This window comes from Scyliorhinus torazame, chromosome 6, assembly GCF_047496885.1.
Source record: "Scyliorhinus torazame isolate Kashiwa2021f chromosome 6, sScyTor2.1, whole genome shotgun sequence".
Lineage (NCBI taxonomy): Eukaryota > Metazoa > Chordata > Chondrichthyes > Carcharhiniformes > Scyliorhinidae > Scyliorhinus > Scyliorhinus torazame.
In genome coordinates this window covers 202,360,497-202,377,554 of record NC_092712.1, presented here as the reverse complement: position 1 = coordinate 202,377,554, position 17,058 = coordinate 202,360,497, and the positions used below count along the sequence as shown (strand labels likewise).

At 48.5% G+C, this 17,058-nt stretch overlaps 1 pseudogene; it reads left to right on the top strand.

Annotated features, from left to right (window-relative positions):
• Positions 1–15,882: 15,882 nt before the first annotated feature.
• On the top strand, positions 15,883–16,836 carry LOC140425858 (nucleosome assembly protein 1-like 1; annotated as a pseudogene).
• The last annotated feature ends 222 nt before the right edge of the window (positions 16,837–17,058 follow it).

Genomic DNA, 17,058 nt, shown 5'->3' with positions numbered 1-17,058 from the left:
CGAGGTTCCAGGAGCGGGACATCGAGGCACTCCTGGACGCAGTGGAGCAGAGGAGGGAGGCCCTGTACCCCGGACACGGCCGCAGGGTCGCACCATGCCTCATCCGGCGCCTGTGGAGGGAGGTGGCAGAGGCCGTCAGCGCCGTGGCCGTAACAGCCAGGACAGGCGTCCAGCGCTACAAGAAGGTCAATGACCTTGTCAGGGCAGCCAGGGTGAGTACCCCTCCCCCCCCACCCCCCGCCCCTCACCAACCCCCACCACCCCCGATGTGCGGCACAGCCCTAGGTGCAACTGACATGGCTGCACCCACCAATGCAGGTTGCAGTGGCAGGATGGGTTGTGAACCTCTGCCAACATACACTCAACCGCTGGTCCGCATGTATATGTCTGCCTAACACTGTTGCCCTTTATCCCTGCCACCCACCGCCCCCTACAGGAGAAGCATGCACACAACAACCGGGAGCGTGAGAGAACCAGAGGGGGTCCACCTGAACTCACCATCCATGAGGAGAAGGCCCTGGAACTTGCAGGCGGACCCGAGATTCGGGAGGTTGCGGATGCAGAGGTCGGGGGCGCACCACCAAATGAGACCCCCCAAGGCCTGCCCCCTTTTCTCCTTCCACCATATCCCTCATATCCCCCTTCCCCCGTATCCCCCTTCTCCATATCCCCCTTCCCCCATATCCCCTACATCTCCCTTCCCCCATATCCCCCTTCCCCATATCCCCCTTTCCCCATATCCCCTACATCTCCTCCCATATCCCCCTTCCCCCATATCCCCCTCCCCCCATATCCCCCTCCCCATATCCCCCTTCCTCCATATCCCCCATATCCCCGTCTGCATGTCTAACCATGCATGCTGTTTTGTGTATTGCAGGACCAAACGTCGACGCACCTGTCCCCGCGGATGCCGACCGCCCCCAGGACGATCCAGGGTGGCCACGAGCCAGGGATAGACCCGGCCCATCAGGCATACCATGCCCCCAGGATGATCCAGGGCGGCCACTAGCCAGGGACAGACCTGGAGCACCAGGGAGATGACGCCCCCATCTCGTGCGAGTGCGGCGACACATCTACCCAGGACACACCTACCCAGGACACACCTACCCAGGACACACCTACCCAGGACACACCTACCCAGGACACTGACGCACAGGACACTGACGCACAGGACACTGACGCACAGGGGACGGATGGACAAGAACCACCACTCCAGGGGACCATGGACTTTGGGTCGGATGAGGAGCACGACCCTACGCCACTGCTGTCTCCTACACCCTCCACCATCGCAGAGACACTCACCTTGGTTGGACACTTTAGTACACTAACTGGTGCGCACAACACAGCCGTCCCGGTACAGCAGGTGGAGGCAGGAGCAGCAGAGGGGCCGGGCGGTAGGAGGACAGCCCGGCGCAAGCAACCATCTGCCGCCCAGACGGGTCCCGGGTTTCTGGAGTTACCACACCCACCCATAGACCCAATACAGTCACGGACCATGGGACGGCCGAAGAGGGTGTCGGCCGGCTTGCGGCAGCTGCAGACCAAGGGTGGAGGAGTCCACAAGAAGTTGGGAACCTGTCATGAACCCATTGACTTGGGTATTCAATGCAAGTAGATTTTGAGGCGTGCAAGAAAAAGCAATGTAAATATGCAAAATGACAGATGCCTGAGATTTAAAAAATAAAAAATTTAGAGTACTCAATTATTTTACTTTTCCAATTAAGGGGCAATTTAGCGTGGCCAGTCCACCTAACCTGCACATATTTGGGTTGTGGGGTGAAACCCACGCAGGCACGGGGAGAATGTGCAAACTCCACACGGACAGAGATGCCTAAAGATTTGACCTATCATTCTGACTTTGAAACTACCAGCGCGTGGGTTTTCCAGGCTGTCTGAAACTGCCCAGGCTCAACAAGACAAAGGAACAGTGGCGATTGACAAGCGGGGCTGTGAAATTGACAGGCTGGAGGCTTTTAAATTCTGGAGCCTTGCTCAAGTGAAAAGTGTTTTCTCACAGGATTTTGTTCTGCGAGCGTGCTTTGTCCGCCCTGCAGGTGGTTTCCCAGACTTTGGAGGTCATTTCTGCCTGAACATCTTTAAATTTGTATTTGATCTGCGCTACCTGTCAGGAGGGATTTTGGGAAAGGGGGCTGGATTCCTCTGACAGACTGAGTGTGCAGGCCATTGGTGAGGGCAAGCATGCACTCAGTTTCTTGCCACATCTGATGTTCCATTCAGGTGGCCACTCTTTCATTGAAGGTGGACATCAGCATCAAGGCCTTGAGATATCAAGGCACTCATGTTCGAGACAGAGTCCTCCAAACCTTCTCCCATTGCGTGTACAATTCCTCACTGTTCCTGCTCCTTTTCCTGAATGACCCGCAAGGCTCAGTATCTGTACCCAGCTCTCTGTTTCCAATAGACACACAAACAGTTCTGCACAGTGATCAGGGTGGCAATTACACAAGATCTATCCCTGATTCCCTGCCTCTTCCTGAGGTTCTGCACTCTCTTTGCAAGGAGAGAAAGCACAGTTATGAGTGAGAGAAATGGGCAGTATGGAGAGAATGAAAGGACAGCATTTATGCCGGGTGCCTGTGAGGGACGGGTGTGAGATGTCAGTAAGATGAAGTGTACGTCATTCAGAAGCAGATATAAGGAGATACCTCAAGAACGAGGACTGGACGGAGCAGCAAGTTTCATTGGTGAATGTTGCTGAATTCAGAGAAACAGTTGGCGCCTGAAAGGGAGATGCCACTCACCTTTCTTTACTGATGGGGTCATTGAAACTGTGGGGGCCGGTTTAGCTCAGGTGGTTGAACAGCTGATTCATAATGCAGAGGAAGGCCAACAGCATGGGTTCAATTCCCGTATTTGGCTGAGGTTATTCATGAAGGCCTGCCTTCTCAATCTTGCTCCTCGCCTGAGGTGTGGTGATGCTCAGGTTAAAATCACCACCAGTCAACTCTCCCCTCAAAGGGGAAAATAGCCAATGGTCATCTGCGACGATGGCGACTTTACTTACATGGAATTTCTTTCAGCCCTGTATCCATGAATTATGGACCACACTCCATAACTCCCTTTTCAGCCTTTTGGGCCACGTCTGTTTCATTTCAGAGGCTGGTATCTTACTCCCTTCTAACTCACAGCATGATCTCCAGGGATGTCTCAGAGAGCCAGGACTAGCTTTCCCATGTTGGGAATCCCATCATTGAAGTTGCTATCTGTGTCCTAACATGGGTTCATTCTGGTATGCAGTCGAGGGGTGGCACGGTGGCGCAATGGTTAGCACTGCTGCCTCAAGGTGCCGAAGGCCCGAGTTCGATCCCGGCCCCGGATCACTGTTCATGTGGTGTTTGCATATTCTCCCTGAGTCTGCTTGGGTCTCACCCCCACAACCCGGTAGGCTAAATTGCCCCTTCAGAAAAAACTGAATTGGGTACTCTAAAATTATTTTTATTCGTGGCCTGCAGTCATTCTGACCCCTTGTTGGCGTCCTTTGCAATAATGAGGCTTGAACAGTTCTGTGTGGACCATGATCAAGCCGAACCACTCAGAAACCTAGAAAAGAGATTCTCATGCAGTAGCTGAGTTAAAAAGAAAAGCCATGGCAAGTTTAATTAACTTCTAGTCTCCTGGCCTGCTGCCGATGGTTCCATCTGTTACAAATCTGCTTCTTATGGAGCAACATGCCAATGATCAAAACTCCACTGTGCACTGTTAATAATAATAATCTTTATTGTCACAAGTAGGCTTACATTAACACAGCAATGAAGTTACTGTGAAAAGCCCCTAGTCTCCACAATCCGGCACTGTGCGGGTACACTGAGGGAGAATTCAGAATGCCCAATTCACCTAACAAGCACGTCTTTCTGGACTTATGGGAGGAAACCGGAGGAAATCCACGCAGACACACGGAGAACATGCAGAATCTGCACAGACAGTGATGCAAGCCAGGAAGCAAACCTGGGACCCTGGCGCTGTGAAGCAACAGTGGTACCGACTGTGTTACCTACCTTGCATGCTTACATAGTACAGTCAGGCCACTTATATCAAAGCCATTGCTTAAGGTCTCATTGCACACTATTAATATCCAGATATTGCTGCAGCATTGAATACATTTGAGGAAACAATCTGAATCTAACTTGGATGAATCTGGATCCAAAGAAGGGAAGAGAAAATAAGTGAGTGGAGAATAAGATAGAATGTGTGTGTGTGTATCTGAAGGGTCATGAATAGCAGATTTTGCATCACTTAATGGATACCTTTGGGTTTCTCCTATCAAGGACAAATAACCTTTACTCATGCTGTTGCTGTGATTGGTTTCCTCGATGCAGCTCTCACTTGATCCAATTAGCATCAATCAAAGGAGTGCCTTTAGACACGGAGTGCTGATTGGAACAGAGTGCATCTGAGTTTAGGTGAGTGACTGAGCGCTGATTGGAACAGAGTGCATCTGAGTTTAGGTGAGTGACTGAGTGCTGATTGGAACAGAGTGCATCTGAGTTTAGGTGAGTGACTGAGTTCGGGTGAGTGGCGAGAGAGGGCTGTGTTTTGGTTGGTGTTCGGGTTTATCCTTGAGGTTAGATAAAAAAAATGTTTTTTAAATTATTATTTAAATTAATTAACTAATTGAATATGGCTGGACAGGTGATGTGCTGTTGCTGTATGATGATGGAACTGGTGGATCCCATTGAGACCGTCAGTGACCACATCTGCAGCAAGTGTTGGCTGCTCGAGGAACTTCGGCTCAGAATTGATGAGCTGGAGACCGAGCTGCACACACTGCGGCACATCAGGGAGGGGGAAAATTACCTGGACGCTTTGTTTCAGGAGGCAGTCACACCCGGTAGAATAAGTACTGTTAATTCGGACAGTGGTCAGGGACAGAGTGGTGTGACTGCAAGGGAGGCAGGTAGGGGGATCCTGAGTTTAGGAGTTGAGGAGCCTCAGCCCTTGACCTTGTCCAACAGGTATGAGGTACTTGCTCCCTGTGTGGATGAGGAAGAGGGCTATAGGGAGGATGCGTTGACTGACCACTGCACCGTGGTACAGGAAGCCATTCAAGAGGGGGGAGCAAAAAGACAAGTGGTAGTTGGAGGGGATTCTATAATTAGGGGGATTGATGGCATCCTTTGTAAGCCAGATCGAGAGTCCCGCATGGTATGTTGCCTGCCCGGTGCCAGGGTGAGGGACATCTCTGATCGGCTTGAAAGGATTTTGGAGAGGGAGGGGGAGGATCCAGTTGTTGTGGTCCACGTTGGGACTAACAACGTAGGTAAGACTAGGAAAGAGGACCTGTTTGGGGATTATCAAACACTAGGGACTAAATTAAAGAACAGGTCCTCCAGGGTTATAATCTCTGGATTACTGGCCGAGCCACGTGCCAATTGGCATAGGGTTCAGAAAATTAGGGAAGTTAACACGTGGCTAAAGGAGTGGTGCGGGAAAGAGGGATTCCATTTCATGGGGCATTGGCATCAGTACTGGGGCAGGAGGGACCTGTACCGTTGGGACGGCCTTCACCTGAACCATTCTGGGACCAGTGTTCTAGCGAATAGGATAAATAGGTTGGTCACAAGGACTTTAAACTAGCAAGTTGGGGGGAAGGGAAGTGTAAAGCTATGGACAGTATCATGGTTAATGGAGATCAAGGCAGCAGGTTATGTGACAGGCTATTATGTAGAGATATGGGTTCAAAGACAAGGAAAATTAGGAGAAAGGGTAAGAGGAAAAATAATTTGCGAAAAATTACTGATCAAGGTGTTAGGATTCATAACAAAGACATAAAAAACAGCATAGGTGTACTTTACCTGAATACTCGTAGTATACAAAATAAGGTAAATGAGTTGATGGCGCAAATCATCGTGAATGACTATGATTTAGTGGCCATTACTGAAACATGGTTAAAAGATGGTCACAACTGGGAGTTAAATATCCAAGGGTATCAGACTATACGAAAGGATAGAATGGACGGTAAGGGCGGTGGTGTAGCTTTGTTGTTTAAGGATGGCATCTGGGCAATAGTAAGGGATGATATTCGTGCTATGGAGGACAAGGTTGAATCAATTTAGGTGGAAATCAGGAATAGTAAGGCGAAAAGGTCACTGATAGGAGTAGTCTATAGGCCACCAAATAGTAACAGGATGGTAGGGCAGACAATAAGCAAAGAAATAACGGATGCATGTAGAAATGGTACAGCGGTTATCATGGGAGATTTTAATCTGCATATCGATTGGTTTAACCAGGTTGGTAAAGGCAGCCTTGAGGAGGAGTTTATAGAATGTGCCCGGGATAATTTCCTGGAACAGTATGTAATGGAACCTACAAGGGAACAAGCGGTCCTAGATCTTGTCCTGTGTAATGAGGCAGGATTGATTAATGAGCTCATAATTCGGGATCCTCTTGGAAGGAGCGACCACAATATGGTAGAATTTAAAATACAGTTGGAGGATGACAAGGTAAAATCAAACACTAGTGTTTTGTGCTTAAACAAAGGCGATTACAATGGGATGAGAGAAGAACTAGCTAAGGTAGACTGGGAGCAAATACTTCATGGTGAAGCAGTTGAGGAACAGTGGAGAACCTTCCGAGCGATCTTTCACAGTGTTCAGAAAAGGTTCATACCGACAAAAAAGAAAGACGGTAGAAAGGGGAAAAATCGACCGTGGATATCTAAGGAGGTGAGGGAGAGTATCAAATTGAAGGAAAAAACATACAAAGTGGCAAAAATTAGTGGGAGACTAGAGGACTGGGCAGTCTTTAGGGGACAACAGAAAGCTACTAAAAAAGCTATGAAGAAGAGTAAGGTAGACTATGAAAGTAAACTGGCTCAGAACATAAAAGCAGATAGTAAAAGCTTCTACAAATATATAAGACAAAAAAGAGTGGCTAAGGTAAATATTGGTCCTTTGGAAGATGAGAAGGCAGATTTAATAATAGGTGACGGGGAAATGGCTGAGGAGCTGAACAGGTTTTTTGGGTCAGTCTTCACAGTGAAGGACACAAATAACATGCCAGTGACTGATGGAAATAAAGATATGATAGGTGAGGACCTTGAGATGATTGTAATCACTAAGGAGGCAGTGTTGGGCAAGCTAATGGGGCTAAAGGTAGACAAGTCTCCTGGCCCTGATGGGATGCATCCCAAAGTGTGAAAAGAGATGGCTAGGGAAATTGTAAACGCACTAGTGATAATTTATCAAAATTCACTAGACTCTGGGGTGGTCCCAGAGGATTGGAAAGTAGCAAACGTGACACCACTGTTTAAAAAAGGTCGGCAGAAAGCGGGTAATTATAGGCCGGTAAGCTTAACTTCGGTTGTAGGGAAAATGCTGGAATCTATCATTAAGGAGGAAATAGCGGGGCACCTGGAGGGAAATTGTCCCATTGGGCAGACGCAGCATGGGTTCACAAAGGGTAGGTCGTGTCTGACTAATTTGGTAGAATTTCTTGAGGACGTTACCAGTGCAGTAGATAACGGGGAGCCAATGGATGTGGCATATCTGGATTTCCAGAAAGCTTTTGACAAGGTGCCACACAAAAGGTTGCTGCATAAACTAAAGATGCATGGCATTGAGGGTAAAGTGGTATCATGGGTAGAGGATTGGTTAACTAACAGGGCCCACAGTTGTTCACAATTTACATAGATGATTTGGAGTTGGGGACCAAGTGCAATGTGTCAAAGTTTGGGAACGACACTAAGATGAGTGGTGAAGCAAAAAGTGCAGAGGATACCGGAAGTCTGCAGAAGGATTTGGATAGGTTAGGTGAATGGGCTAGGGTCTGGCAGATGGAATTCAATGTTGCCAAGTGTGAGGCTATCCATTTTGGGAGGAATAACAGCAGAATGGATTATTATTTAAACGGTAAGATGTTAAAACTTGCTGCTGTGCAGAGGGACCTGGGTGTGCTGGTGCACGAGTCGCAAAAAGTTGGTGTGCAGGTGCAACAGGTGATTAAGAAGGCTAATCGAGTTTTGTCTTTCGTTGCTAGAGGGATGGAGTTCAAGACTAGGGAGGTTAAGCTGCAATTGTATAGGGTGTTGGTGAGGCCGCATCTGGAGTATTGTGTTCAGTTTTGGTCTCCTTACCTGAGAAAGGACATATTGGCACTGGAGGGAGTGCAGAGGAGATTCACTAGGTTGATCCCAGAATTGAGGGGATTAGATTATGACGAGAGGTTGAGTAGACTGGGACTGTACTCATTGGAATTTAGAAGGATGCGGGGGGGATCTTATTGAAACATATAAAATTATGAAGGGAATAGCTAGGATAGATGCGGGCAGGTTGTTTCCACTGGTCGGGGAAAGCCGAACTAGGGGGCATAGCCTCAAAATAAGGGGAAGTAGATTTAGGACGGAGTGTAGGAGGAATCTTTTCACCCAAAGGGTTGTGAATCTCTGGAATTCCTTGCCCAGTGAAGCAGTTGAGGCTCCTTCTTTAAACGTTTTTAAGAAAAAGATAGATACCTTTCTAAAGAATAAAGGGATTCTGGGATATGGTGTCCGGGCCGGAGAGTGGAGCTGAGTCCACAAAGATCAGCCATGATCTCATTAAATGGCGGAGCAGGCTCGAGGGGCCAGATGGCCTACTCCTGTTCCTAGTTCTTATGTTCTTATGTTCTAAATCAACTGTTATCAATCATTGCCTCCAAACTCTGCAAATAATATTAAATACAAGCTTCATCAAATAGCAGAATACTGCAGATGCTGCAAATGGGAAATAAAATTGCAAATTGCTGGAAATCCAATCCCAATCCCCCAGAAATCAACAATACACCACCTGCCTTAAAATCCACGAAACACCCACACATGTCCTGTACTCTTTGATCAGGAGCATTGCACGCACATGCCGCTAGCTGCAAACCATCCATAAAACCCACGTCCCAGTGTCTCATGAAGTCCTTTCTGTGTCCCCAAGGATAAAGTGACCCGTAATCGGCAGGACGCCAGAGGATGGGAGGGGCATCCCAGATATTCAGGTCCACAAACCACTGAAGAAAGGGCCCTGCAACCCATGGGGGAGGCCGAGGAGAGGGCAGTAGCTGCAACAGTATGCGCTAATCAAGTATCCAATGCAACGCTGATGTCCCTATAGCAAATGATTCACTGCTCCCCCACAGACCAGACAGTCCCAAGATCTCATCCCATGGGTGCGACTCAATGACCACGTTGTGCTCAGTACGGATTGCAGCGCAGTGGGAGAGAGCAAAATGGAGATTCGCGCCGGGCATGAATCATTTTTCTGAAATGTTCCAGATCGGGGGTGGCCACAGTGCTTTGCATCTGTGAGGCCTTCAAGCTATCTTTAAATATTGTGGAGACCCATAACAGGGTCAAGCTGCAGCCTTTATATCCTACCAAACTTTCCCAGGACAGAGCCTGCTGTGGCTTTCATCCTGAAATTCAATCTCACTCCCTATGACTGTGAATACAAAGAACAAAGAACAAAAAAAAATACAGCACAGGAAGAGGCCCTTCGGCCCTCCAAGCCTGTACCAGTCATGATACCAACCTTTACCATAACCCTCATCACTTCCTTGTGCCGTATTCCTTTATACCCATTATATCCATGTGTAAGTCAAGATGCCTTTTGAATGTCATTAATGGATCAGCTTCCACAACTTCCCCTGGCAACGCATTCCAGGCACTCACCACCCTCTGCGTAAAAACCCTGCCTTGCACATCTCCTCTAAACTTTGCCCCACAGGCCTTAAAACTATGCCCCCTGTTGGCTGACCCCTCCACCCTGGGAAAGAGTGCCTGCCCATCCACTCTAACCATGCCCCTTATAATCTTGTATAACTCTATCAGGTCACCCCTCAACCTCAGTCGTTCTAATGAAACCAGTCCGAGTCTGTTCAGCCTCTCCACATAGCTAACACCCTCCAGACCAGGCAACATCCTGGTAAACCTCCTCTGCACCCTCACCAAAGCCTCCACATCCTTCTGGTAGTGTGGCAACCAGAATTGTGTGCAATATTCCAAGTGCGGCTTTACCGAGGTTCCATACAACTGTAGTATGACTTGCTAGTTTTTATACTCGATGCCCCGTCCAATGAAGGCAATCATTCCATATGCTTTCTTGACTACCCTGTCCACTTGTGTCGCCACCTTCAAATATCTGTGGACCTGCATGTCCAAATCTCTCTGACTTCCCATATTCCTAAGAGTTTTACCATTTACGGTATATTTCCATTCTATGTTCGACTTACCAAAATGCATTACCTCACATTTGTCTGGATTAAATTCCATTTGTCATTTCTCTGCCCGCGTCTCCAACCTGTCTTTGTCCTGCTGTAGAACAGTCTCTCGCTTCACAGCTGAAGGCTATTTCAAATGCATAATTAGCCTTGTTAGTTGTGAGTGTTCTTCATAGCTGCAGGTTGTGTTTGCTGCTTGCTCCGGCTGGTGGCTGTAAAGGCCTGAAGGCTGCTGTTGCTGTTTCCTTCTATTTCTGTAGCTGGAAAGAAGGACATTTTTTTCTAAGATACCTGGGTCCTGGAACAGCGAGCTCAGGAGGACGTATGAGTCCAGAAAGCAATCCGATTTGAAGCAAGAAGATACTGTGGGACCTGGTGCACGACATTGATCCAAATGGGCCACCTGATGACACCCTTGAAAAAATGCTTTTGCAGATTACTGTTGGTTTTGTAGCTGGTGTGGTGAGTGCTGCATGTAACTGGCACATCACTGCGGGTTAAACATGCTGGAAGTCAAGGATGTTCAACTGCACCTGGAGTGCCAGTGGAATACGTGGATGCCAGGATTTTGTTCCAATAAGATTGGGCCATGTGGGACAGCCTGCACAGCTGTGGCTCCGGGATGGAGAATGGCACTGATATATGGAACAAGTAACATATTGATGGACAGACCCTGGGCTGGACTCTCTGATCGCTGACGCCAAAATCGCGTTCGGCGATCGGCCGAAGAATCACAGTTCCCGACCAAATTGGGGGTGGCGTCACTTTTGCGATGCTCCGCCCCCTCCAAAGCGGCGTACTCGCAGAGTACGGCGCGCAATGTATCGATGGCCTCAGCGCATTGCACGAAAATGCTCCGCCCCCGACAAGCCGAGTTCCCGAAGGCGTGGGTCTCTCATGGTCCCATCCTATCGGAAACTCGGCATGGCAGCTGTAGACTCAGTCCAGCAGCACCACAGTTGGGGAAGAGTCGATCCGTGGGCAGGTGGGACTTTATCAGGGGCTGGGGGCACTGTGTGTGGGGGGGGGGGGGGGTCTGGGGCATGCGAGCCGGCCAAAGGAGGGGCACTATTTCACGGGCTGGGTCCACGAGTGGCCGCCATCATGTGGCACGGCACGGCCGTTGTAGGCCGTTGCCGTACTCATGCGCGGCCATGGACCCGACAGTTCTCCGGACCGTATTAGCAGCTTGAGCCGGGTGCCCCCAGCCAAACGGAGGATTGGTGGTCGTTTTACGTCATTTTTGGGGGCATAAAACAAAACCGTTCCCACTCCGGCGTGGGGACATAGCCCCAAAACCGGAGAATCCAGCCGCATGTTTTTGGTTTTATTGTGAAAATAAGCTGACATAGCTTTTTATTGGTACCAATATGGAACGCCGATGTTTTGTTTATTTAACGATTAGTGTGATCTGAGGAATATGACGTGGTTTTCTAATTTTTGTTATTGTTGAACGTTTAATAAATAAAATATTCTCAACTCTCAAGTGCCTACTCGAGGGCACCATGCCTCAGATATGATTAGTGCATTGCATGTCCAGCAACAAACTTTGATGCCTGAACAATGTGCCTGAACTCCAGGAGCATTAGCACCATAGAGGCAGCTTCCAACAAACAAACACTAAAGAGAAGGGCTTCAACACTGTGGATCTTCTCGCCGACAAAGGGCAAGTGTGAGCGGGGGGCAGCTGAGCACAACCTGCCTGATGTTGCTGGCAGAGGTCTGGGGTCTAGGGGTTCCAGATGTTGCCGGGATGAGTGTGCATATCAAGGATCGCCAGCACAAATGGCTCACGGGATGGCACTCTGAGAGAAGGTGTACAGTCAGGGTGGGGAGGGCTGGGGGATTTCAATGTCCCGGGCTGGAAGTCCTAATTGATTGTCAGTCCTTCTCCTTCTCCAGTTCCTTCCAGATAAAACTATGCTTGCTGGAGTTGATCCCGCAGAAGCTGCCATTGCGTTTCTTGTGGCGGCCGAGGCGGGCAGAAGCCATCAAAGGCAGCAGCGACAACGCTGGATTGAGGTGGCACCCCATGTGCAGGGGGCCACCGGGCACACTGAAGACCCAGTCCATCAGGCTGAGGAGGGACACAGAAGGCGAGGCCAGCGACGGCCCAAAGTGTACAGGTGTCATTGATCATTTAATGAGCTGACAGACACCATGTGCCACAGAAGACTTTGTCTCAACAAAGAGACAGTGCGGCACCTGTGCCATGTCCTTGCGGACTTGGCACCCCATGGAAGAGGAGGACACCTGCTCTCAGTGGCCGTGAAGGTCCTTTATGCCACTGGGTCATTCCAGGGCTCGGGAAGAGACCTGTGTAGCATATCACATTCATCCACCCACAGGCGCATTCCGGAGGTAACGGATGCTCTGTATGCCCGGGCATCAAACTATATCATTTTCGACCTGGACCAGGTCAACCAAAATGCCCGGGCTGCAGGATTTGCCTCCATCGCCAGGATGCCCCAGATCCAGGAGTAGTCGATGGCAAGCATGTTGCCCGACGGGTATCAGGGAGTGCTCTACATTAACAGGAAGGGGTTGCGCTCCATGAATGTTCAAAATGTGTGCGACCACCGCCTCCAAATCATGCACATTTGTGCCGACTACCCTGGGCAGCTCTATCCTGGCGCACTCAGAGATCTCAGATGTCTTCGTGGAACCCCCCAGGATGGCGGCTTGGCTCATGGCAGACAAGAGATACCCGCTGAGGTCATGGCTGATGATGCCAGTGCAGAGGCCTGAGACCGAAGCAGAGACCCGATACAATGAGGCCCATGTTGCCACCCATGCTGTCATTGAGCGGTGCATCGAGTTGCTGAAAATTCCACTAATGTTGCCCACTGAGGTGTGTGTGTCTGCGCTGGTGAAGGTGGGGTGATAGTTGTGAAGTTTCACCGGTGGTCTCCTCAGGCTATCACCGAGGTGTTCCCTTGGGTGGAGGGGGGGGGGGGACGACGACTTTGGGTGGCTCGGCCTCATTTGATGGAGATCCTGCGAGCCAATGGGCTTGCAATCAGTGAGAGGAAACAATCATTTTGTCCGACATTGGCAACTCACTTGAGACAGGTCATCTGGGTGAAGGGGCAATGGATCCTCCCCTCTCTGGCGCAGGCCAACCTCACTGTCGGTCACTGCTCTCTCCTCAGCCAACCCCGCGATTTACAGGGCCCATTCCGTAAAGGGAGTATGAATTCGAATCCCTGCCCCCTCCCCCAACTTGGCCCTTTTCCATTTGATGTGGGCTATCTTGTCTTGCGGGGACAAAGAGAGGGCATTGTGAGCTACATGCTTGATGCGTCAGGGGGTCTGTAGCAGGTGGCATGTGTGGGCATCGTCCCTGGACATGAAGGGGTTGTGCTGGTGGGTACTAGAGGGTTCTGAGGAACAAGCATGAAGATCGGATTTGGAAGGGTGCAAAGTGTCAGCCAGTGAATTGGGATGTGGTTTGGGAATTTGAGGGATGGTGGGCAGAACTGATGCCAGGAGAGAGTAATGCATTTAAAGTGCAAATATACCATCAGCTTCTCAAGCACAATAAGGGACAAAATACAATCCAGCCACACCCACATCCCGTGAAGAAATGAAAACAATCTGCGAGTTTTAGTTACTTCCAGGTCAACCCTGATGTAGTTGGTGACACGAGGCGGCAGCTGTTTCTTTTCCCTGTCTGGGTCATTTCTGTGTCAGTAGATGACATTTGTGACGTCCTCCAGGGCCCCCTCTACTCCTTCCGTTGTGAAATTCATCTCTCGGTTAATGTCAGTAACCCTGCAGTGAAAGTTAGCAACTTAACAGTCGTCTGGATTCTGGGGTAATGATATTTTCTTGCAGATCTTCATATTCCGCCACTGTTTTCAGTGGGCAGATGTGGCAGCGGGGTCGGACAATTCAACGAGAGTCCCCAAACTGTGGTCATATGCATAGCAATGTCTATAATTGGATGTACGACCTCCGACCAGCAGGTGGTGATGGTGATCCACCATGTGACCCCACAGATCGGCAGTTGGTAATACGTTGTACCAGAGGACAGTCGCATTAGAAGTAGCTCGAGGAGAATTCACTTATTCGTTACCGTTATCTTTTTACATGTTCATTTTGTTAATACAAGTCAAAGAAGTAGATATTCTGTGTGCATCTTTACCCCTGCCACAACACAGAACATAACATTGTAACAAGAGTGTTGAACAATTGATGATAACTATGGAGAAGATGGGACAAATGAAATCGAAGAAAGAAAAAAGAAATTTTTTCTACCTACCTGATAAACTGTCTGTGCGGAGTCTGCACATCCTCCCCGTGTGTGCGTGGGTTTCCTCCGGGTGCTCCGGTTTCTTCCCACAGTCCAAAGATGTGCGGGTTAGGTGGATTGATTATGATAAATTGCCCTTAGTGTTGGGTTATGGGGATAGGGTGGAGGTGCTGAACTTGGGTAGGGTGCTCTTTCCAAGAGCCGGTGCAGACTCGATGGGCCAAATGGCCTCCTTCTGCACTGTAAATTCTATGATAATCTATGAAACTACGGGTAACTGGAACTCAACTCACGGAAAGACTGTGACGTTAGAGATGGAAGGTGTGAAGGCACGCCACCAGCTTCAAGTCACCGGTAATGTAGACGAGAATTGGCATGTTTTTCAGCAGCAATTCAAGCCCTTGGCCTGCAGGCACAGCTTGACGAGAGGCGTATTGCATTGGTGCTCATGGTAGCAGGCCCTCAAGCCATCAAAATTTACAATACCTTCACGTTTGGCAGCGAAGGAGAAAGCAAAACCTTTGATGTAGTAAGAAAATACTTTGATCGACATTGCTCCCTGAAAAGAAATGAAACGTTTGAGCTTTCATACGTGTCCACAGAAGGCGGGCAAATCTTTTGATAGTTTTCTAACCGGCTTGCGGTTGAAGGCGCAGTCATGCAATTTTAGTACGTTAAAGTCTCGATGATCCGCTATCAGATAGTGTTCGGGATATCGAATGATAAGGTACGCGAGAGGCTATTGGAGGAAGAAGAGCTTCAAGTAAGAGCTGTCAAGATTGTCATGCAAGCGAGCTAGCTGCATAGCAGATTAGTACGCTCAACCGGAAACATTTTGCTGCCGATGTGGAAGAAGACACCGGCGCCATAAGTTGAATGACGCATTCCGAAAAGAAATGTTCTCCCAGTGCGGGCGGCCATTTTAAATGGCCGACCGGATCTGCCATTCTCTGCCAGCTTTGCGGCAATCAACATGGGCCACGACAATGGCCAACATTTGGGACGGTGTGTTCCAAATGTGGCAGAATAAATCACTTTGCGAGGCAATGCTTTTCACGTCCACCTGGGGACCATACAGGATCAGTCAACATGATTGATGAGGTGTGCATTGAAGACCTGTTTTTCATTCATCTGATTTCGACTGAGTACATGATGAGTCTCATATGCAAAGTAAAGAAGTCTTACTTAACTGTTGCGGCAATAGTGATGGTGATGCTGATACCATGGAAGACAGATGGACAATTCCATTGATGCTGAATGGCACATTGATCAAATGCAAGCTCAACATGGGAGTGAGGGCCAACCTTATCAATTTGTCAGATTTGAACAAGCTGAGAGTCAAACCAAGTCGTCAATCAAACAAGTCTGCTGAGAGACTAAAATGGGTTGGAGATTGCGATGTTAGGTGCATGTGAGCTCGAAGCATGGGGACACATGGCTACATAACATTTTCCATTGTGCAAACAGAACGGGAGTCCATCATAGAAGTGGAGGCATGTGAGGCACTGAACCTAGTTGAGCGGCTGTACATTCCAGACAGCACTGCAACAGAGGATCATTACAAATGGCAATGAGATGAAGTGGAGCAGTTATCCGATGAGATAAAAGCAAAAGTCAAGGTGGAGGAATATAAACCAGATGAAGAGGTGGAGGAGCCAAAAGGAATTCCAGAATTCTGGTTGACAAGCTTCAAAAATATGGATTTGCTCAGTGACATGAACAGGAGCATGATGAGCCTATCTTAAAGCATTTACAAGATTTAAAGGTGAAATTTTCAGATCCTGGACAGCCAATGAGTTTTACTCTGGAGTTTAAGCTTGAGCCAACTGAGTATTTCACAAATGAAGCAGTGACAAAAATATACGAGGTGGAGCCACAGCCTAATGAGTCAGACTTTTATTTCTTTGAAATCACGGGATATACAGGGTGCCAGATCGACTGGAAGAAAGGAAGAAACATCACATTGAACACCATTAAAATGAAGTAGAAGCATAAGGGTCAGGTACTGGTAGGACAGATATGAAAACTGGACCAAATGACTGTTCCTTTAATTTTTTAGTTCTCCTGCAGTTCCAGAGGATGGGGAACTGGATGAAGGTTCGGTAGCAAGACTCGCTGCTGACGTTGAAATTGGTCACTTCTTGCAGGAACATATAATTTCACGAGCAGTATTATACTTCACAGGAGAAGCTATTGCAGACGATGAAGATGATTACGACAATTATGAATATGATGATGATGATTACGATGAGGAAAGTGATGAAGCGGTTGATGAGCCAGAAGAGGAAGACCATGAAAGTTTATTTTGTTTATTTGACATTAGTCAAGAGTTGATAACAAGAAGCAGCCAATCTATTGTCATGAGAATGTCGCTTTAAGAAATGGTCTGCTCATGTTACTTCAGTGATGTCAGAGTGTGGGTGGAGCTGAGCTCTGGTTCTGCTTTTTAGTTTCACTTTGAGAAAAGCTTGGGTGTGTCTCTGTCTTTTTGTTTTTGTTTTTGAGTGTGTTGCAGCTGAAGTCAGCCAAAGCAGCTGTACTGTTGAGCTCTTTGCCATGAAGGACTATCTCTTAATCATTTGGTGAATTCAGAATTATAA